Raw genomic sequence first — 24,550 nt, forward strand, 5'->3', positions numbered from 1 at the left:
TGATATTGTTATACTGTCTGAGATGGCTTAGTGGCACAATCTCTGACAAAGAAATAAACTTGTAAATGATTATATAGAGCTGATAGAAGCTCCAGGGGCAGCGGTGTGGCCACACTTGGTATCTGAGCTAATTACAGCTACAGCTGAACTTGTACATTTTGAAAGCCTGTGCTGGTAGAACACTCACTGGAGGCTTTCTTACTCATTTAAATTTAAGCATAAATACATTAAAAAATATGTTACACACAATCATTTTTGTCAGATCTACATTACAGTGGGATGAACTCGGGGGTATATAAAATAATGATAAAGGCCAACAGCTCTATTATATCCACAACCACTGAGGCTGTGCTGAGCAGAAAGCATCCATATCTTAAATGTAGCACTGAGCTTCCCACAGCTGCACTGCATCCATTAATAATTGATGTGGACTTACATAAGAGACAAAGTGTGCACAGTTGGATCTGGTTCACAGGCAGGGATTTCCGTCTGCAGAGGGGTTTCCACATTTTACTGAATTTTAAAAAAAACCTATGTCCACACCAGTGTAACGTACAGTGTGTTTATAGGTTCATTGGGTCCCAGCGGTGCGTTAAAATGCACGTTAGCTACAGGACCACAGGTGCATTTGTCTCAGGCGGTATTGGACTTCATGGTGCCGTCACAGATATGGAGGTCATCACCTACACCCATCAACTCTGATCACAGGACAGATTTACTGGATTTTTGCATTGATGTGAAAAAGTACATTCATCGACGAGAATAACAATCAACTCATTATTAAAATGGCTGCCATTGATTTTCTGTGCCCTATTAAACTACTGGTTTCAGCTCTAATTGATGTCATGATGGAAAATTACATAAATGTGTGAGCCATCTTGCCATCTGTGTCACATCTGTGTCACTAAAGAGGAAAATTTCAAGTTCAAGTACTAAATAAAACTGAGACAGACAGAAAAAGCAGCAGGCATAAAGACTAAAGCAAAAAATAACTTGAGTGCAATAAAAGATCAAACAATGTGTTTATAGTGGAGTGAAAGACAAAACAAGATATGCTGCTATTTCATTATTAATGTAACCTAAACAAGAAATAAGAAATACTTTAACACACAACTGAAATCAACCTATCTACGTGTGTGTGTGTTTGTGTGTGTGTGTGTGTGTAATAGTAACCCGGGTCCGTCAACACAGGTGGGCTTAAGGTGAAAAAGCCCCCCAATTTTATTTTTTGCCCCCTTTGTCCAAGCTGAGGACTGGTAATGAAGAATTTTGCAGGTGTATTCTGTAAGAAGTCTGTTGGTTTTTGTGTGTCGGAGAACTTAGCCATTATAATTTCAGGCTATTTGCATTAATTGTATGCATGCAGGAGCCATGTGGAGACTTCACTTTCGATTCAGTATCTTAGCCTGCTTCCTTTTCATGGTTATAAACAGAACATTTGGTCCTATTTCCATTTCCCCCGCATTGCAAGCAATCCACAAACAGAAGGGAAATAACAGAGAAATGAAAGGAAAGTTAAACTGAGAGAGAGAGCTGCAAGCTGCAAACAGCTGTTTCTACACACCTCCGCCTGCTGATTTTTATCGAGAATCATTCATAAATCCTAAAATATTTAGCTAGTGCTACGTTTTTATGTGAGTGCCCCGATTCATAAATGCAGGTTATTCTTTTATTTTAAGAGAGTAGCATTTCTGAGGCTGTTGCATGGTTAAAATCACTGAATTGCACCATTGCAACTTTTAATAAAAACCACCCTCAGTCATTTCATCCTGGCTCTGGGCCCAGCGTGACCCATTTCAACACAAGCAGCGACATAAGTACCATCGCTCGATAGTTAAACAGTCATAAACTCACAGAAGACTCGAATCCCGACAGTAAAGAGTTCAGAGTTCAGCAGCGAGCTAAGCGAGGAAACTCTTCTGCCTCTTGGTGACTCAGATCTCTCCTGTGTGTAAATCAAGTCTGGTTTTATCTGAATCACCGAGATCAATGTAACACACTTGTTTGCAGCCTCATTGTCAGTGTAGCAGGTTGGTCTGAGGTGTTGACACCCACTTCCTACTGAAAACCACATGTGCCAAAAACAAACCCAAAACTGTGTGCTGCCTACATTTGGTTGCCGGGTAACATTCCTTTTCTTTGTACGATAAATAAATGCCCAAACTACTGAACATGACAACATCTTTATGGTGCGGATATGACATTTTTATACCCAGTTATAGCTTGACAAACAGTTCAAGCAGATCATTGCTCCCTCTGTCCTTCCACCTGACTGTTTACATCAATGTGTTTCAACTATTTTATTGCCTAGATATACACATCTGAGGGTCAGCCACAATTTTATACAACCATAGTCACATAGATTAGGGTAGTAACCAACCATAACTTTCATTATCAATTGGTCTGACTATTATTTTCTTGATTAATTGATTAGTTTGGTCAATAAAATGTCCGAAAATTGTGAAAAAATGTGTGAAAAATGTTTCTCAAGGCCCAAGATGAAACCAATGAATGGCCCACCACCCAAAGATATTCAGTTTACTATCACAGCAGACTAAAAAAACAGAAAATATTCACAATGAGAAGCTGAAACTGGAGATTTAGGGGTTCCTTTCCTTCCAAAATGACTCAAAACGATGAATTGATTGGCAATTAATTTTCTGACAATCGACTAATCTATTAATGAAAGAATTGCAGCAGCCTTAATATACATAATCCTCGTCTTAGTGTCTACACCGGCCCAGGAACCGGTCGCATTACGCCCCCAACATGACGATGCCTTGTACTTCGGGGGCACAGAGTACGTCTTTTCATGTAGTTCATCCTCTTCAGATGTTATTTTTAATCTAAAGGACATAATTAATGGATTCTCTCTGGAAAAAGACAAGAGCTGCTGATGCAATAAACTCTATAAACTGGGACCTGAATCCAGTGATAAATCAAGCGACTTGTACATTAAATGTAATGTAAAAATCACAGAGCGAGGGCTTTTTTTTCCATAATAACAATCGCACAGGGAGAGATCCATCAAGGAAACAGAAAACACAGAAACACAGGAAAGGTTGTACGACGACTACACGGAATAAAATAAACATCATTAATGCTCAGCGGAGGGAGCGGCTTGTTCAACCACACAGAACACACAAATGTGACACATCCATTTAAAAATTTAAATGAAATGCCAGAGGACAGCATCCGAAATTAAAAACCGACAAGCGTCAAATGCAAGTTGATTTTCCATTTGGGCGAGGAAATCTTGGAAGGCGGGTCACTGTTTGTAACGAAATAGTCATGTAGTAAAATATCTGGCATGATGGCTCGGAGGAAATCCCTCATGTTTGTCCCTATGTGTTTTTTACGCACGTCTAAACATTGCTGCGAAACTGAAGGAGCATTCCAGGAGGAAATCTTGAGCCCTGTTTCGACTTCTACAGCCTCTTCATTAGGTACACATCTGCAATCTAATTCAATACTTAACAGTTCTGCTTTAAATTCTACTTTTACATTTTCAGCTTTTGTTAACATTGTCAAAAAGATGATCATTTGACTTTGTTTATTACTGAGGTCGTACTAAGTGGTGCTGGTGTACTGGGGTGCATTATATTGACTGGTGTTCCTAATATTTTGCCCCTCTTATGTATGTTAAATGGAGTGAATAAAATATTAGAAACACCATTCAATATAATGCACCCTAATACACCACTGTCACCCATTATAACCTCAATAATGAACATAAATGATCAAATTATCACCTGTTTGACAATGTTACCAAAAACTGAAAATATATAAGCTTTATAAATGAAGAATTACATATGTGTAACTAATAAAGAGGCCATCTGAAATGTTTTCTCCATTTATTGTGCCCATTATTTGGCATTTTCGCGCTCTGCTACACTTTTTCTTTTTTTGCTGGGTTTTTTCACCTTAAGCAGCTCAGTCGAAAAAGTCAATGTTAGGATCTACAGATTTCCATCTCAACATAAATCTCAGTCAAGTTATCCTCAGTCCAGATGATTCAATACCCAACCTTTAACCAACTTCAACTGTCAAACTGGTAATTATAAAACTAACTTCAGCCTCTCCTATGGGGCAGCAGTGACCTTTTTTCCTCATATACCATAAATTCTGATGGAACCATTTCATTTTTCCTAGCTTGTAAAATCTCCGCTTTTTCCTTTTTTTCCCCCTGACACTGCAACATTTTGATTTGATTAATCACCACGAAGCCAAAAGTACGGTTGGATCGATCAGTCATTTACCCTAATGAGCAAAAATCAGACAGATCCTGTCGCATTTCATTTCGTGATCAGCTCGGCTTCTCGGTGGCAGTTTGCTCACTAATTAAATGTGCTTTTGCTGTGTGATGTAGCACCTCTAGATGCTTATTACATGTCATGTATTCATGTCATAACTTCTTTAGACAGTAACAGGAGGCAGCATGTCTCAACTACAGTACGCTGTGGGGGGAAAAAACCTGAATTAAAAAGATGGGAAAATGATTCAAATAGACAACTGATGAAAAAATAAATATGAATCAATAATCTGAGTCATTAAAACATATCAGGCACTTGCTGTTATAGTGTTAAATAAAGATGTGCAGCCTTTATCTGTTAGCTATCATTATAAACTGATAAAACACAGCCACAAGTCAGGAGTTTTAGTGATTATTCTAATTGATGATTCTTTTTTTTTTTTTAAATGGTAATAATAGAAGAAAACAACTTTATAGAGCTGGTACTTTCCCTGAAGCTCAACACCTCACACTTCCCTTGAGTAAAAACCACCTGGAGCATCAGCAGCAGGTAACCGAGGTGAAAGTGACACACCTGGGATTACACAGATCTCTCTTCAGGAAACGACCTGACTGACTGATGTCTGTAAATGAATCACAGTGAAAAATTAGATCTGTTCTTCTTTTGTCTGCGCTGAAGCTCCTGCGGGACGTTAACGGGACTGACACACTGACTCAGCATCAGCCACTTCCTGTGGTCATCAGTGGACCTGGTCAGAGGCTTCAGACACAAACAGAGCTCGCTCATGTGTCTGCAGGCAAACCTGTCTCTGTGTCCTCAGCTGGGAGGAGGGTTCACATTAAGGTTAGAGAGACATTATTCATTAGCGTGCCAGCTGCTCACAATAAACAAAATGTCAAGAAGCCACCACGTAAATACCGTTTCTTCTTTGCTGGTTTTCTGCAGCTGGTTTTCTTCGTCTGTCCTCTGCACATGCTCCGTAGGGAGAATTAAACACTTACGCATAAATTAGAGAGTACAGTCTAGACTAGACCTGCTTTATGTGAAAGGTGCCTTGAGATAACTTTTGCAGTGATTTGGCACTTTATAAATAAATATTGATTCATTTCATTTTTGCATGAAAACATCATTTTAGGATTTAGCTGGGTTAACGTAGACGTAGTGTGGAACTGGTACTGTGCAGATCTGATTTTAGATTTGGTTGTTTTTAATAATGAAATGTGACTGCAGACATTCATATGCTAACATCAGGGTTTTCCTTACAGTGTGCTGTAGCTAAGACTGCAACAATTAATCTGTTTATAGTTAGCCGATTACTCATTTTGGTCGATGTAATGTAAGAAAATAAGAAAATAAGTCTAATGTCCATTGCAGTTTAACCAGGGCTCGAGCGATGTCATCAAATCTATGTCATGTGTTGTCCAATTAAAAGTCAAAAAAACCTTAAAGGCATTCAGTTTACTGTGCTATAAAACATAAAAACAGAAGCTAAAATTGGCTGATGTTTGCTTAAAAAAACACTTAAATAATAATAATTGCCAATTATTGATTATCAATTAATTAGACTAATCAATTCAGGCTCAATTTGTGACGGATGCAGACCACCTTGCATTGTTAAATTACAGTGTTTAACCTTCAGGGTGGGGAAGGGCAGATGTGCTATTCAACAAAAGCCATTAGTGTAGCTATTGTTAAGGCCGTCATCCATTCACTAATTATATCACAAGACAAGACACATTAGGATCTAGGCGGCAGGCCACCTCAGCTGAACCGTGACTTGGAGGAAAACCCAATCCAATAACAGCCTTTATTGGATTGTGCAAAATTTAACAGAAGAAACCCGAACCACTTGTACTAACTTCTAAATCCATTTGAATTTGACCAAATCAAGACTGAAAACTTGTTAATTAGGTGAAAGATCTGGTTTGGTCTTACACACCCGTTAACACACACTTCTTGATGCTATGTAGATGAATCAGGTCTCAGCATCCATACATGTAGGTCCTGTACATCATCTGCTCTCTCCCTTAAATGTACACTATGCAGAAACCGGTTTACATCGCTGTCTCCGTCGCCTCTGCTCTCTGTCTCTGTGTCACGGATGCATAAAGAGCTGCAGGTCTGTGTGTCTGTTCGACAGAGGGTGGGGCTGAGCCACACACACACACACACACACACACACACACACTCAGACAGAGCAGAGAGGCCACGGCAGACGGGATGAAGCTCTGCATTCATTCACACAAAATCCGGCAATGCGGCTGCGGCACTTTCCCACAGGGGCAGGGTTGAGCGAACATTTGGGGCGTGTTAATTTAGAACGTAGCCACCGTGAAACAAATAAGAAAATAGCGTTTTATTTATCGGATTCACAGGCTTTGTTCTCGCCAGCACCGCTCCCTCTTTTCATTCATTTTCATTCACTCTCTCTCTCTCTCTCTCCCTCCCTCTCTTTCAGCTAGAAAGGTGATGCCAACTTTGAATGTAATGTAATGCTGCATGTTTACAAACACCAACCAACAAATCCTGCATATCATACCTTTAAATGTCAAACAGATATGAAGCAGATTAGCCAGAATTGGTTGGGGATTTACAGACCTGTGGATTCATCCGTGGAAAAACAAGCACCTTTTATCAAAACTAGCCATTTCCCCCTTTAGGATCCAGTCAGCAATGGTGCGTCATTGTGCCACTGCTCTACTCAGAATCACCCAAAATTCAACCTTGGACTGTCAATGAGCTTCAAAGTTTTTCTTTTGGGGGCTGATTTTCTTTGCAAAGGGGCTTCTCTTTTATGGTGAATTAGCAAGCAAGAGGAAAACAGAAAGAGCAATGCCCTCTTTTGGAGGTCACAAGCTGAGGAGGAGTCACCATGAGCCAAGATGCGGGATCCCCCCTCCTTTCTAACGCAATAAGGCAGGACACACCCAGATAGAGAGGGGAGGAGGTGGAGGAAGGAGGAGGAGGAGGTGGAGGAAGGAGAGGGATGAAATGACAGGAGAGGAGGAAAAAAAAGGAAAGAAGCAGAGCTGTTCATCCGCCCATCTTAACAGATGACGTAAGGACGATTCTTGACGAGATGAACGACTGTTTAATTAAGATAAACACAAGCTCGAGGAGCTCATTTAAAGATGTTTTTCACTGCCTCACGTCAATTATGACAAACCTGAAAAACACAAGCAGCATGTGTGTGTCTGTCTGTATGTGTGTGTGAGATAAATGTGGGGAAACCTCTCCAACAGGCTGAACAAGCTCAACCTGAATGCGGTGCAGTCATGTCCAAAGTGCGAGGACACCTGTGATATACTGATATTTAACATAAAAGACATGAGCAAATAGCTGCAGCAACCAGTGTCTGCTGAGGGAGGGAGAGATAGAGAGAGACAGGGAGGTGGAAAAAGAGCCATTTTCTTATCAAGGTAACCTAGAATTTTGATTTGTGCCATTCATTCAGTTACCAAAAGGGAAATGTCACACGGAAAACTAAACATTGTAAAGGCAAAAGCTATGAGCAAACTGTTTCCAGGCATTAGGGGAGAGACATCTGCATGCGGTGTGATTGCTGCTGCTGCTTTTTGTAGCCACCACAACAACAACAGCCCCGATATGTGCCGTCCTCCTGTCGCCCCTGGGAGACCTGCCACAACAGCGCCATTAAAAAACCTGCTGATTTAAGTTACATTTCCTTATTGGGTTGCAAAGACAAAGAGTCAAGACACCGATTAACCTCAATTAGTATCATTGTACACTACTTTACAATTCGGCGTCCCTCTATTACACCTCAACGCAGCGTATATGACTAAAAAATGGCAACTTTAACCAAGTGATACTCATGGGTAATAAACAGCGACGGGTGGCAGGAACTACTGCGTACCACGTCTAAAAAAAAAGTTAATATTTCATCGAAAACCGGTGTTATTCGGTAACTTACAAGTGTTGTCAAGTTTAAATGATGGTTCACTAACATAATGTGTGTTTAAATGGTGGTAAGGTTAGTCGGAAACCGGTGTAAGTTGGCGTTTCCACATTTTTTTGAATGGAGACTTGACTGCAGACAGACAGAGAAGGGGAGAGGGAGAGAAAGAAAGGCACGTATCGGGGCTGTAGACACACGAAGGGGGGGTTAAAAAAGGGGGAGAAAATGTGCCTCGGAGGTTTAATAGTAGAGACACAGCTGAGATTAATTTTACAGAAAAAAAACATTAAAACAGAAGCCATATTGTCGGCTGAGTAAGGATAAGGATAGCAGCGCTTTTAACACCTGTGGAAAAAACCTCAAAAAGAATCTTGTAGTTGCTAAGAAGTGGTTGTCAAGGTAAAAAAAAAAAAAAAAGGAACGGCAGTGGTTGTCAAGGTAAAAAAAAAAAGGAACGGCAGTTGGTAAACGTTAGTAAACGTTACCCGGATGCTAAGCAACGCGGAGACAGAGAGAGACACGACAACAGACTCCTTAAAAAACACGCTAAAATCAGCTTAATATTTAATATGTTGTAAGTTATAAGTGGTTAGAAAAGGAAGCAGACTTGTTGTGGAGTAAAGTTGAAGAAAAAAAACTGAAATTTTTTACCTCCAGTCGAGGCGGCGGAGGGAGGAGGAGGAGGAGAAATGGGGGGATCCTTGTCCGTCCTGTGGTTGTGTTAGTGAGGCAGAGTCTGCAGCTCAGAGGGGTTTGTCCATTTCCCTGCAGGGCTCCAACTTGACAACTGCAGTGGTGGTGGAATTAAAATGATTGACAGACCACCTTAGACTGCTGGAGAAAAATCTTCCTTTTATTTGTTTGTTCCGTCTCTTCTTTCTTTCTTTCTTTCTTTTTTTGGACACTAATTACATTGGTGCAAGCATCAGCTGTGGTCCTGCAGCAGCGACAGCCCCGAGGATAGAAAAACACCGGGTCCAAGATTCAAGTCAGAAATCAATCCGTGCAACAACAAAAAGGGAAGAGGAGAAAAACAAGAAACAATAAACTCCCTCCTCCTCTTTCACACTCACTCTTTCTTGCTCTCTTTTTCTCCTGGAATAAAAAAGCACAGGGAGGGGAAAAGACTGATAACAAAGAGCAGAGATCCAGTAAATGAGGACTGGTGGTGTGTTTGTGTTGCAGAGCAGTGGGTGGGACTGGGGAAGGGGTGGTGGTGGTGGAGGTGGAGGTGGAGGGGGGTCCGGCACATTCAAACAAGCCCAGAGAAAAGACCCTGCGTCCGGGATCAGCCGTCTTCTCCTGGCTCGCTCGCTGGGTAAGTGAGAGAGAAAGAGAGAGAGAGAGAGGGAGGTGAAGTGGTGCCAGAGAGAGAAACAGAGAGAGAGAGAGGGAGGGACCAGCCCGGGATTACCCTGTTTTTTTTTAAGGTGGATCTATGAAATAATTAGGTAATCATAAGGCAGAAACATAGACCCTGGTATCGAGAACATCAGCCCAGGGGTGATTTTAGACCCTTTTTATGGGTGCTCAAGTAGGCTACCCCTAAAAATAAATAATTATCATTATTATTATTATTATCATTGTTGTTTTTTTCTTTTAAAAATTCAAATGGTTTAATGTACTTATGATAGCTCTGCCATTAATATATAATCTTTCCATCAGGGTTCATTAACTATCTTAGAGTCTTCTCTGTAGAAATATGTGATTGTTTATTCTGAACCATTATTATTATTATTATTATTATTATTATGCACTATATGATAAACAAATGAATGCAGAGTAGGCAGAGGAAGAGAAAATGGGTAGAGATGTAGGATACTAATAATTTAAAGTGGTTGCGTCAAATTCATGTGTATAATAGTCTAGAAAGGGGTGCCATGTGTTTTTGAATTTTTCCAAAGAGCCCTGGAGTGCAGTGGTGATATTAGACCCTTTTTAAGGTGTGCTCAATTACCCCTAAATTTGATCTCAGCACCTCTAAAAAATAAATAAATTACCATTATTTTATACAACTTTAATTATTTTTGCAAGCCTGCCTGTTAGAGATGGGACAAACACTTGTGCTACAGGTTCAAATGGTTTTATTTTAACAGGTTTAATGTACTTTGGATCGTTCTGTCATTAACATATAATATTTCCATCAGGGTTCATTAACTATCTTATAGCCCTCTCTGTAGAAATCTGTGATTGTTTATTCTGAACCATTATTATTATTATTATTATTAGACATTATAGTAGACCACTCTACTATGTATTCATATTTTTTGTTGTAATTTATGTTATCCAGTGAAATGAGTAGTTTAGCAGGGGGTTTGAACACTTGCAGGTCATTGTATGTCATATTGTCATGAGGAGCTGAGTCCCTCTAAAGGTCTGATCGTAGAAACGCCCCTGCATCAGCCCCAGGGTATGAGACTGGAAGTTTGGGGGGGGGGGGGGGGTGATCGAAAGAGATCCACATCTGGATCTATTCTACAGCAAAATGTACAGTATGGAGGCTCAGTCCCGCCCAATGCAGCGAAATCAACCTGATGATAGCTCATTTATTGTTACATAGGCTCATTATACCTCCTCTTGGATTAGATATGAAGAGAGAAGATTGCCACTCTGAAGAAGAAAATAAGATATTTTGAAAATAAATATATATATTGTTTAAACTAGAAGAAAGACAGGAAGAGAATCTCAAGGGAAAAAAAGTTGTAATATTTTCTGAATAAAGTTCAATTCAAGAAAATTGTCATGCTTTGAGAAAAAAGTCATATTATCACTAGAAAAAGGTGTGGAAAATATTGACTTTTTTAATATATATAGTAATGAGTAATGTTGTTTGCAGGGGCGGAGCTAGGGGGGCGGCTTTGGGGCTGCTTTTTAAAAAATCTCTTTTTTTGAATAGTGGCTTTAACCAACGGCTGGCTGAATGTGAGTGAGTTTACAACAATTATGTTACAAATTATCAGTTGAGACGGTGTTACCAAGTGAAATGTTAAATATAAAGTAATGTATTTTTTTGTTTTCCTTTTCATCTAATGCCTTCTTTATTATTTTATTTCTATGTGCACTCTTTTTGGAAAAATAGTTAATAAGGACCAAAATAAATCACTACAACCACTAATGTTTGCAGTAGTCATATAATGCAGTAAAATGAAATTCTGCACAAGTGAACCATCCAAAAAAGAATAAGCATTGCTCTGGACTTAGCCTTATACTGTAGATCTCATTCTAACATAACAAAAACACAACTGTTCTTATTTTCAGGTGATTATATCATCATCCATCCATACATCCAGACAACGTGAACATTATTTTAAGGGGTAGAACTTTATTTTCTTCTTTTTAATCCTATTAACAATCTCATGACCCCTCAGATTTGTTGTCTGACCCCTTGGTAGGGTCACAACCTCCAGACTGAACACCACTGCTTTAATTTGAGTGCAATAAAAAACAATCTAATTTAATCAGAGTGATTATGGATCTCCCCAGAATAAAACAGTGCAGAGTCTGCATTGACTAACAGTGTATTGAATCATTTAATATCATGAACATGTTTCTAGCTCTGTTTTTAACCTTCGGAGAGTAAAACTCATCCTTTCAGACGTATTATAGGGGTCGCTGTGTTTTTAATATTCTCAGCTGGGATGGGTTTTTTTTTTAAGACTGCCTTGATGAAAATCTACTACACTGCTGCTATGATATGATTAAAGCGTCTGCACTTCAATGTAAATTGTTTTAAAATGCAATTACAGAAAAAACAGACACCATTATCAACAAGAGATCAAGGTGTGCTGTACATTAATGAGACTGGGGCTCGTGTGTGGTGAATTTTTTCAGGTCTGAACAAACACGAACAAAGAATCTGAAAAGAAAATTCTTCCTGACTGCCAACTGGCCACTCAATCAGCTCTGCCTCCTACGCTATGCTAATGACAGAGAGGCAGAGAGGTGTTTAAAGCTGCCATTTAACAGCACAGTACACTGCTTCACTTTCAATAAAAAAAATGACTGCAGATGAAAAGAGAGCTACGGATTCTGATCACTGTTCCCAAAAAGTCACCATCAGTTACCGCCATTCACAGCTTGTCATCCTTTTTTAATAATATAGATAGAAATAAATGCTGTGTGCAGTTTGCTGTATTATTAATGCTCTATCCTTATATAAACCTTATGTAAAATCATTTGAACTTGACTCAAACCTGCATTAAAGGATAAGGCTGATATTCTACGTTTTTCTTATAATCAACACATGTCGTGCAGAACCGAACCAACAATGAGCTCATCCTACATGCAAGTATTGTGTGTGCATCCAAAGCCTGCTATATTTGATTCCTCTGTGCACGGACCTCCTGTTTCTCTGCAATTCCCACTATTGAATACAAGCAAAAATACACGAAGAGGTAAAACCACCCATACAAAGTCAATATTATTTTCTTCTTTATAATCCTATAAATCATCTCATGACCCCTCAGGTTTTTATTTTTTTCCTTGGAGATGTCATGACCCCTTACAAATATTGTGTGTGTATCCAAAGCCTGATATATTGTATTCCTCTGTGTCGTAGACCTCCTGTTTCTCTGCACTTTCCACTATTGAATACAAGTAAAAAATACAAGAAGAGGTAAAACCATCCAGACAAAGTGAATATTATTTTGCTCTCTGATCCTTTACAAGTATTGTGCGTGTATCCAAAGCTTGATATATCTTATTCCTCTGGCCTGTAGTCCTCTGTTGTTGTCCAAAAAACGTCAAACGAGCCACATCGCTGCACCGGGTGACAGAGTGTGATTACAGTAGTTTGTTTACAAAAGGATCCAGAGACTAACAACACTGATCACATTTCCATCTCTCAGAGAGTATTTAGTGTAAGGCTGATGTCACAGTGTATTTACGGGCAGTGTTGGGAAGTAGCTAGTTACATGTAACGGCATTACGTAATTTGCAATTTGCGGAAAATGTGTAATTAAATTACAGCTACTTATAAAAATGTGGATGATTACAAAGTTCCATTTTGCTCAGGAGTGTTTTTGCCTCATTTTTTAATATTATGTTACTGAATACATATATTGCTGTTTTTAATTCTTTAAAATCAATATATTTTTTAATATTTTGTAAATAAATCATGACATGGGCTTAAATAGTGTGACAGTACCAATTAAGCCCATACCAGACCTTCCAAGTAACCTTACCTTCTGCTTGCAGGAATGTGGTTCCATTCCCACCTTCACTAGCTTGTTGTGCAGTGATGCAGTGTGACTTTTCCTTTAGGTGGGGTCACGGCCTTCATTATCTCAAAACACCTTTATTGTAAGAAAATCAAGGTGTTTGCATGCTGACGATGTATTTTGGCCGTGAGAATACGTTGCACAATGTAGCAGAGAGCCAGCTGCTGGTGGCTAGCAACTAGCTGCTTTTTACTTTAAAATAATCATCCCAGTACCACAGCGATCTGTGTACATTTTGTCTAACTTCAGGGGGAAAAGCGTAATACGAAGCAGTAACTGAGTGGAAAATCGCATCTGGCAATATTTCTTGGGTATAAAATTTTCCGCTCTAGATCCAGTTATTTTCGGCATGCGGTGTAAATCGATCAGGGGCCACCAGGAAAAAGCACATATACACATATACCGCCATCAGGTGAGAAAAGTACAACACATAGACAAAGATTGAGGCAGAGCTTTTTCATCAGTCATCACACATTTGAAAGCGGTGAGAGTGAAGCAAAACAGTGAAGTCAGTGGCTGGAAAATTCAATCTCTGAATAAAAGACGCTATTAAGCTGAGATTTAGTGCAGAGTCTGGTGATAATTCTCTCTGGGGTCATCACTACAAGCAAGCTCTTTACATACAAGTGGTCATGTGATCCATTGCTAATAATAAAATATTGATTAGAGCCACTTCAATCATTTTTTATTTGCATCTTCACTGTTGCATGGTGCTTTTTTCCTGCTTTTCGCTGCTAATTCAAGGATGTGTTTTAAAAGGGAATATTATAATTACACACTGTCAACATTCAATTATTGTGTAACTTAGATTTTTTTCCCTGAATAACATGCAGACAAGGTCGCTGTAGTGTTGTCAGCCTTGGGTAGTGTCTGCAGATCTTTCTCTCAGGCTACCACAAATCATATGATCTGATTAAAAACTCTATACAAAAAAAAGTCAACAAAGCACTTCTTACTGCTTGTAAAGTGAATTTATGTGAGTGTTCAGTTACAACTCAAGGCAACTGGATGAGCTAACAAGCATTTTATCAACTGTCAGACCTTATCTGGATTTTAGCAGCTGGACACTTTTATGAAGACTTTAGTGAGTAAATCAACAATGAAACTGACAAGAAACAGGATTTTATCTCTTAAAGTCAGCTTATATGTTTGCTGACTGGTTAGTTGGTCTGCTGTTTGGTTTTTTTTGTTCAGTGTTGGTGTTCGACCTTCCTCCCACTGTGAATCAGATCGGAGGAATGCACCACATCAGGACTCACCTGTGTGGTTTGCTGCAGTCCCTCACCTCCCTTCCTGTACACTCTGTTGTCACAACACACCTGTGTATCTAATGTCAATACGTCCTACAGAGTGAGTCTCCGGACGGACAGGAAGGAGAAATACTGTACATAATCTGTAAGTAATCTATGGGAGATAAAGGGGACTCCCACAGGATAAGCAGGTGGTTTATATACCACCAGGAACACTGGGAGATTAAGTAATGGCTACGAAATTGGCTTTATTTATTGTATCTGGCAATTATTTAAGCCTCACATACTGTTCATATTCTGACTCATCCTCAGCCTCTACACCAATTCACATTCATAAATTCCCCGTCAGTCATTAATACATTAATTTGATTAATCCTTCTGTTTGATTAAAAGTCATTTACTATCACTATTTTATGATCAAGGAGAACATTTTTATAAAATATGAAGGATACAACATGTTTGAATGCTCATTTTTTATTTTTTTTAATAAACAACAAAGACAAGTGTAGAATTGCATATATATAAAAATGTGTATCAGCTGCACAAAAATAAAAATGATGCATTTTATTTCCATTTTTGTATCCTGTGGATGACATTAGGAAAAGTCTAGCTAAAAGAAATATGTACAGGGTGTTTTTACAGCTCTCAAATGTAAAAATGGGTCAAATTTGACCCCTGAACAGAACGTAAGGGTTAATAGAATCTGAATCATCCATCAAACAATGGAGGCTCTGTTTTGATGAATACGTCTGACAGGCAGCTCAGATACTCAAAGTTCATTCATGCTGCATAACCTCAATTCTGTCACAGTTGTGGAGAGTTTTTAAACTTTCCTCTCAGGTGTTTACTACATTGTTTTGAATTTATTGACGAAGTAATTGCTATTAACTCCACTACCAGTTGTAACATTTCATTTAGGACCCAAATGCAAACACAGACCAGGATACGCAGGAATGGATAAAGGGCAGTTTATTGCAGCATGAATCATAGATAAGCGTGATGGCTTAGGTGAGTGTTCTGTGGGTTTTACTATGATAAAGGGGGGTGGGCATGGCGTGGCGGAGCAGGCAGCAGTGTAGGGTGAAGGACCGAAGCAGGCAGGCGAGGACAAGGTGGACGTGGGAGCTGTAGTGGAAGCTAGTGTGGTGAACTTGAAGCACAAGCAGAAAACAGGATTAGTGGAGTTCAGGAGATCAGAGACACAAAACTGGCAGATTACAAGAAACTTGGCCATAGCGTCTGTATACCGCATTGGTGATTGAATGATCTGGCAGCATCAGGAAAGAAGAACCAGGGCTTTATAATGCTGTGGCTTGTAGAGTTGATTAGTAGATCGGCTGCAGGTGCTCGGGTTGAACAGTGGGAGAGGAAAACCAGAAGGCCACACCCAGCATTCATACACACAAACACAGAGAGAGAGACAGACTGAGAACAAACATGAAACACTGAGAAGGGTAAACAACAGGGGAAGAGGGAAAGTATAGCTCACTTCCTAACAACACCATCAAAATATCCTCACAATTCAGCTGCTAGCTTTCTTTTAAAAACTCTTTATCATTTTCCTAAAACATTGATGCAATGAGCTCTCAGTGACGCAGGAGTCCTCTGAATGCTTCTCCAACTCTTCACAGACTTTGAAGAAGAGCAGGGGTTCATTAGTGTTTTATTAAATGCGAATCCAGCACCGAATCTTCTTATCGAATCTAATTAGGTTTAGCTTTCCACATTGGCAAGTAATGAAAGCATAAATGAAACCCTGTTTAGTCATCCATTGTTAATTGAGAAGGTAGAAACACTGCACTTCAGTCTAATTAATGTTCACAACCTACACCCGAGAATGAGATAAGCTTCAGGAGATATGAAATTTAGACTCTTAAACAGCTAAATAACAGCTGGAGGAGCCGACTGACTTTTACTTATCTTCTTTTTCACCAGCTACTCGCTCCAAACACTGCAAGTCCTGATCTATGAAGGTGATCGTCTTCAATTATGGCGTGATGAAGAGTTACCACACTCTGTTAGCCTTGTTAAACTACAATGACAAACAGTCCACTCGCGGTCGAAGAGTTGTAACAAAGTGATGTTTCTCTTTCTTCACAAATTCTCACATTTTTCAGAGAGCACATTAACCAGACAAACAAACACTGGACTTTAAGCTGTTGAATGAAACTGAATTAATGTACAATAGATGCAATCTGCCACCAGAGACGAGAGCAGAGATCAGCACTGACTCACAATGAGAAGCTGCTAACGTTACCCGAATGCTTTGCAAATTGTAGCAACAAAAAAGAGCTTTTTAATTAAAGATTTGTGAGTATACGGATTGATGAATATTTAACCCTAGCATACTGTTCAGAGTTTAATTTGACCCATTTTTACATATGAGAGTAGAAAAAGATACCTTAAAAACTTTTCTTTTAGCCAGAAATGTGATGACTTATTCTAATGTGACCCAGAATATACAAAAATGGAAATACTTCTTTCTAAAAATGTTTTTTTTGCAGCTGATATGCATTTTTGTTGCGTGTTTGTCTCATATTCATTCAAAAATAGTGTTGATTCACTTTTAATATCATTCATTGAAAGCGTTTATTTTTTTTTATCAACAAAAAGTGTAAAAACTAAAAGCAGACACTCTCCCTGCTTAAAGTCTTAAAGGAAAATTCTGCTGTTATTCATTCTTGGTCTTCTCCTCATAGCTGAAGTTGTTCTGACTGTGGATCAACTTGTCACTTCTGTTGCAGAGGATAACCAGCCATTGCACCTGGTTTCCTTGAATGTCCCTTAATTAAAAGATGACGATAAAAGCAAATCTCTCCTGTTTTTCTTCTTCTTCGCTAACATGAACACATGCTATGACCCACAACTTCATACGTGTAAATAAACCAGCTTGTGCAGTTTAGTTAGCCATAAAAGTCACCCTGGAAGTAGACGTTGTGCAGGAGAGAGCTGCAGCTAATTTATCAGACTCAAATGTTTGAAAAGATTTATATAAAACTGAAGTTTTTAAAAAGCTCAGGAGGCTCATACTGCTTGGCCTGATAAACATTGTTTAGCTGGAGTTTCTTCAATTTCTTTAAAGGTAATTTAGCAGCACCACATTATAACAATAAGATAAAATACAGGAAGTTTCCTTTAAAATGGGACTGACATGCTCACTATTTTTTGTATTGGTTTTGTGTGGGTGTCTTTATTTTACTTTTTTTTTCACGTTGGCCAGTTAGACGCTACTTTTAGCTGTAAGATGTTTTGTGAATGGGCCGTTGATCTATATGACCTAAACCATCAAAAACATTTGATTGGTTGCTGGAGGCAATCCATCGCCTGAAGGGAGAGCAACCTGAGAGACTCAGTTCAGGGCAAACAAGACACCTTTCCATCTGTTCATGGCTGCAAAGGCAGCAGGAGTCGCACACACACACACACACACACGCACACACACGCACACACACATGCACGCACACACACACGCACACACACACACACGCACACACACACACACACAGAGAGAGTGAAAGAGAGAGAGAGAGAGAGAGAGAGAGGGGAAAAGATGACTAGTTACTTGAATTTGAGCAAAAATATTTTTATTTTTATAGATTTCTCAGTGAATTTAGTTCTGATCTGTTTTTCACTCACAGCCCTGAATTTAATAACCGTTCTCTGAAAGCAATAAAAGAAGCAGCCGGGCATACAGACTGGTTTTCCTGGGTCACTTGCACTGTTATATGACTCTTTATCAAATCTATATTTTAAGTTTTTATCAGTTTCTCTCAGTTCCTTCCTTCAGTGGAAATGGCTTATGGCTTTAACTCTTCCTCCAAAATCACCAACTATACACCAGAGTATTATTAGACACGAATCAACGATTTCATTCTAGAAATGTGTTAACGGTAGAAATCATTATAAGCAGTATTTGATAGAAAAGAAAAATCTTGGTGCAGCACAGACGGAAGCAGGCTGCTGACGGATCTTGTTGTCTGCAGTGTAATAGCGTCATACATCAATGTGTGATGTGTTATTGGTGCTTCTGCCCCGCAGTTTCACAGATACGAAAGACTGATTCCACCTGCAACTCAGAGTTACTGCAGCACCAAGCGGCTGTGGTTGAATATCACGGAAACATTACTTTATTTTTATTTTTTTTACCTGCGTGACTCTGTGACACTTTGGTTCTGAGTTAAATGTTCAGTGTCCTCAGAGGATGCATTTTCTGGCTTTTCATGTAGCAGCACCAGCCCTGTGTACTAAACCCTCATTTACATTTTGTCCAAAGCGTCTTACAAGCAAAAGAAGACAGTCAAGCATCGGAGGCGAATGACTCAAGTAGCTGATCAGGTGTACGTGCAATTAGAAATGCTAGACACAACGTTTTTCTTTGTATAACACCATTAACAACCAGAAAGAAGTGCAACAATCAACAAAGTGCTAAAAGGTTCAAAGGGGCTCAAGTGTCGAGGCGCTCATGGAAAAGCTGTGTTTTCAGGTTCAGGTGTTTTGAATGCACCAAGGGAGTCAGCAGGCTGTATGGAGCTGGGCAACTCATTCAACCATCATGTAGTGGAGCCACGAACAAAAAAAGAGTTTGGATGGTGAATTCGTGACTCACTGCAGGAGGGTGCAATTCAATTTGTCACCTTGAAAGAAAGCATCAAAGCCACCACTGAGAGCCAGTGGAGGAAGATGAACATATCTGTAAATGTCCATTAGGTTTATCAGAATACTTCTTGGTTCAGCTTTGACCTACTAAACTGCACAGGTGGATTCAAGAGGGTGGCTCAGAGGGGCAGAGCCTCCCCTGGAGTTTGACTTGGCGTCCAAGATGCCACGTCACATTAGTAATCACTTCTACTTCACTGCAGGACTGGTGTTTGGTCCACAAGTTGGTTTTACTACTGTCTTTGTTTGGATATATAAAAAATGTAGAAAAGTCAAGATAGAATCAAAAGATGTGTGCCATGTGCAGCGATAACAACTTAGAAATGTTCACATCTCATTTAATGACTTTTAAAACATCTTTAGCCAAAGCCTTAGAGTGTGTTTGGGCAGACATTAGCTCAGTCCCTTGAAGATATCAGCAGTATTTCTGCATTCATCCTGCTCACTGTGGCTGAAGGACTCCAGGCTGACTGTGTTCAGTGAGTCCACAGAGCAGCAGCAGATCTTTACTTTTGTTACCAACCAATCACTCATTCCTGTTGTTTGTCTGGGAACTTCTTTGTGTTTATTCCAAATAAAATTACTCACCGTTTAACTTTTATCTATTTTTATTTTTTCCACACAAAGTTCACAAGAGTTAGTTTATTTTTGTGCCTCACTATTTAAGATATTTTAGTTACACACTCGATACAACTTCAAAACCTTTGTTTCAACTGTTTCTGTAGCCTCTGCTTTCTAACTTTGTCAGGCTTTGTCTTCTTGTCTAGGAGGCTATAATAAATAACAATTATAGTCTAGCAGCTATAATTGATATTTTTTATAATAACTATGTATCAAATGACAGTGTGTAATGTCAGAGGCGTCGCTCGTAGTGATGAACCTCCAGAAAATTATCAGCTACTCTGCAGCTTCCCTTGGCTTTACGGAGCTTTTCAGCTCATTGTTTAGCTGTCCGGCTGCAACTTTACTGTTTTGGTTCATTCTCACAGCTCTCAGAGTGTCGTTTTCAGCTGCAGCAGGCAGCTGTTTTCAAAGATAAAGCTCTAAGGACCCGCTGTACACTACCTGCTCAGCACCAAACAACAACCAGACACAATTAGCTAATGAACATTGTGGAGCATTTAGCAGCTAAAGAGACAGATATTCCCCTCCGGAGTTGGTTGGGATTGAAAACAGAGTTAAAGAGAGTGAATATTGGACTTAGATTCACCAGGTGGACAGACACATGACTCCAAATGAATGATAATGTTGCTCTGTAACTGCTGGATGTGGAAATAGGCAACTGTTTGCTATCAACATATCAACTTAAAAGGTGATATATCAGTGTTTGCAACTTGTGTCTGCCCACAAAATCAGTTAATGCAGGTTTAAATGTGCTGTTTTCTGTAAAATGGGGGATAAAACAATTGAAGACCATTTCAATTCCAGTTTTAACCCCCCAAAAAAGTTGTTTAGATGATCTACATGAACGAAGGTCTTGAACATCTGATAGTGTACCTGCAGTGTTGTGATTTCAGGCAGAGCTTTGGTAAGTAAAATATTTTCCGAAAGGATAAGAATGATGCCCAAACTTTAAAAAGGTTGTAAAAAAAATAAAAAAAAGACAGAATAGTCCTTTAATCTTTCATAGTAATGTTTCCAACTTTTAAAGTCACATGTTTACGCTTCTACTGGAGGATTTCACGCAGTCTCATGTTTCTGACTTTTCTGTGAAAATGTGCAAAAGGGAGGAACGAATCGAAATCTTGAATCATGAAATCATCGATCAGCAGTCCTGCTGGAATGCAGAGCACTTTTCCAGTGAAACTTTTCGGTGTTAATGTTAATTATGAAATGGAGGCTGTGATTCAAATCCATCAGGCTTATGTAACGCTGTGATTTCCTGGGGTCAGGATCCACCTACACTGCAGCTATCTGACAACACACAGCATTTAGACAACTACTTGAGGTGGAAACACATAAATCTCTCCATATATGCACTGACAAGGGTGACTGGATGTTGTATCCATGGCTACCTTCTCACGTAATCTGTATTATTTTTATCACAAAGGCTTTCTGTTTTTCCTCCTGAGCCTCCTGCTAACATGATATACACAGATTCAGTTCTGTATGTGAAGGAACCAAAACCAAACAGGCTCAATAACAGAGAGAGAGGGTTTTCATCATCAGCAGCATGAAAAAAAACTGGACTCCATGTGACTGAAACTGGCGTACGAGTCAGTGATACAGTTTCTATTTGCCTCCTCTTTACAGGAGATATGATTATGAAGTGATTAAGATAGACAGATGTAGAGCTGGAGTCTACAGACCGTTTTCTGTCTAACATAACTTTCTCACTTCCTCTACTTCCTGGAGCTAAATTCAGCCACTGCTCAGCAGGTAATAAAACTTATGAAGCTTCACGAACGTTAGAAATCTTTTTGCATGCGCTCATCTGTAGTTTTATTTCTCATCCCTCTTTTCATTCTGATCCCTCGCTCAGCTCGCTCACAATTTCCTCGCTGACATCACCAGGTCACATTTAACCAATAGCACAGTGACCCACCTTTATTATCAGTGTATCATATTGCAGCTGTCCTTTTAAATATGTTTTCTCCCTCTCCTTCTTAGTGCTGTTTTGCACGCCCCGCCTCCTCCCCATCACCGCCCAGTCTTTGCAGATTGTTCAGGATGGAAGTCCTTCGATTCAAAATCTCCCCATGGAGTCCAAGCCCCAAGGACTTTTTTCTAGTTATCAATACCATCTGTATTACAAACAAACCTGATTGAACTGTCGATTGACCACCATTTTACCACTTCGTCTGTGTTGAGACTGAACAGAGAGGAATGTTTATTGGACAAAAGAACATGTTCAGACCGTCACTGTTGAAAGGAGGCCACTTAGAGGGAGCTGAAGTCAGTGATTAGAAAACCAAAAGGTGGACCAGAAGATTTCACAGCAATACAACACACAGTCAATCAGAGCAGGGGGGAATTCAAAAATATCAAAGATTATAGGAAAATAAATTAACACAGTGCAGAGAGGAGTAAACTGAAAAACTACAGATGTTCGACATGCTGCATGACGGTAACAGATCATCATTAAAAAAAAGCATTTATTATGAAAGTTTCTGTGATTTTTCCTGCAAGAAAACTCAAACTTGCACCACAATTTTATATTAAGTGAAAGCAGAGAACCTTGAGTTATGTCTCGAGGGAGGTTTATCGTGTGTTTGAGCCAGAACAGTTTTAATCAGTCTGAAGATTTGCTCTGTAGCAACCCTCAAATCCCCCCAGACTCATTTCACAGTTTTGATCAACATTGTTCTGACTGGATTATTATTATCAGTGGAGTAAACAGCTTCACTGAGCTCACCTTGAACTGTCAAGAGCTACATTTCAAATTATTTTAATGTAACCGTGACAAATTCAAATGGGTTCAGTTTAACCGCGACCTCAGCCGCTTCCTCGGGTTGACAAAGAAGAAATACGGCCTTCGACAGTGGAGGTGAAAGGTCAGGAGATAATCCATACGAGGCGACGCTGCTCCAGATCGAACATCAATTCCTGTCACCTGCTTAGGGAGTCTCTCGTCATCCTCAGCACCTCAGCTCCTGCAGCCTGGCTGTCAGCTGATGGATACCCAGGCAGAGGGGTCCCCGCCCTGGGCAGCAGGGTGAAGCTTCCCTCCTGGCCTGGAGCTCTGCTGGTGGTCCCTGACATGCAGTCTAACCTTGTCATTACCGCTGCCCGGGGGGGAGGGGCTGCTCACTGATACTATTAACTTTTCATCAGCAGCTCAGAGGAACTGCTTTCATTTCAACAGCCCATCATGCACTCAGAGGTATACTTACATCTATATAAAAATGTCACTTGTCATTCGCACACACACTGCCAGTCACTCAAACCCACCATCCTCTCAGAAAAAAAAAAATCATCTTCGCTGTTGACGCCCAGAAACCTCACCGTTCACCACAAGTGAGAGAAGAAAATGAAACTGAGCATGAAGGAGTGTACAAGTGGGCTCATGTGTAAAATTCTCACATCAGTATTTCTGCTCAATATTGAAAAGAGTTCTTTAAACACTCCCCACAAACTGATGGTCGGATCAGCTGATGCTTACACGGACCATTAAAGCTGACATTTCACTGTGAGATCACATGTGTGTTTTATGAAAGATGAAAGCAGAAGCACAAACTGATAATAGGGGTAGCATTTCCTCACATTTAGGCTTCCATTTATTCAACCATGAAAGGATAGATTCAACATTTTTCACGTCTGTCTAAAATGGTGAAAGAGGTTTTCATCGCTGTAATAATTCCTCCTGTTCACACTGACTATTAAAAGAGCCTCTTTAAATGTGCTTTCAGTGTAAGTGATGGGGGACATAATCCACAGTGTGTCCACACAGTCATTTAGTGCAAAAATGTATTTCAAAGTTGATGTGAAGCTTATATGAGGCTTCAGCAGTCTGAGTTAGTCATATCAAGTGGATATCTGCCATATTTACAGTCTTTTTAGCATCAAATTCCCTCTCTGTGTTTCCTCAGACAGTGTTTCCCTGTTGAGGTGTGGTGAAAGTGTAATAACAAAAAGAGGGACTGGTTGATTTAAATCCTTTTTATGGCTGAAGCTTCAGATAAACTTTTAAATACATTTTTGTACAAAAGGACGACTATGGATTTCTAACTATTTCTAACAGGAATCTGTGTCACATTTAATAATAGGTTTCATTTTGATCGCCACTTGTACTCTCTTTAATTTTATCTTATTTACATATATTTTATTACTTTATATATTTCTTAGAGTTATGTCTTTTGTAACTTTGGCTTTGAAAAAGGCAATAAAGTCATGATTATGGCGCTGTTCCCATCAGCCTGCAGACCAGGAAGAAGATCTGCTGAAGCTGATCTGAGTCGACCAAACCAAACGATCCAGACTCACCCCAAAAACCGCATCCGCTATCAATCCAATAACTGCTGAAGGAGGCTTTAGTGTCTTAGTTTGATTTGGTGTTGGTGTGTTTGTGGATTTGATTCTTCTGATCTTCTGCAGGTAAGCAGCAACACATTATCACATCCAGTCTGTTCACTGATTCTCCACCAGGATAAGTGTGAAATACCAGGTTGTGTGTGTGTGTGTGTGTGTGTGTGTGTGTGTGTGTGTGCGTGTGTGCGTGTGTGCGTGTGTGTGTGTGTGTGTGTGTGTGTGTGTGTGTGTGTGTGTGTGTGTGTGTGGGCGGGCTCTGGCCTTTTCCCCTCCTCTCCCACGTCCTCC

At 39.7% G+C, this 24,550-nt stretch overlaps 1 protein-coding gene across 1 annotated transcript in view; it reads right to left on the reverse strand.

Moving 5' to 3' along the window:
• Nucleotides 1-9,470, reverse strand: part of LOC133977861 (plasma membrane calcium-transporting ATPase 1-like) — a 102,463-nt gene extending 92,993 nt beyond the window's left edge. Inside the window, exon 1 of the mRNA XM_062416158.1 lies at nt 8,821-9,470. The gene's annotated coding sequence lies outside the window, so the exon portion shown is untranslated. The remainder of the gene's footprint in view (nt 1-8,820) is intronic.
• Between the last annotated feature and the right edge of the window lie 15,080 nt (nt 9,471-24,550).

Source organism: Scomber scombrus, chromosome 3 (genome assembly GCF_963691925.1).
Source record: "Scomber scombrus chromosome 3, fScoSco1.1, whole genome shotgun sequence".
NCBI lineage: Eukaryota > Metazoa > Chordata > Actinopteri > Scombriformes > Scombridae > Scomber > Scomber scombrus.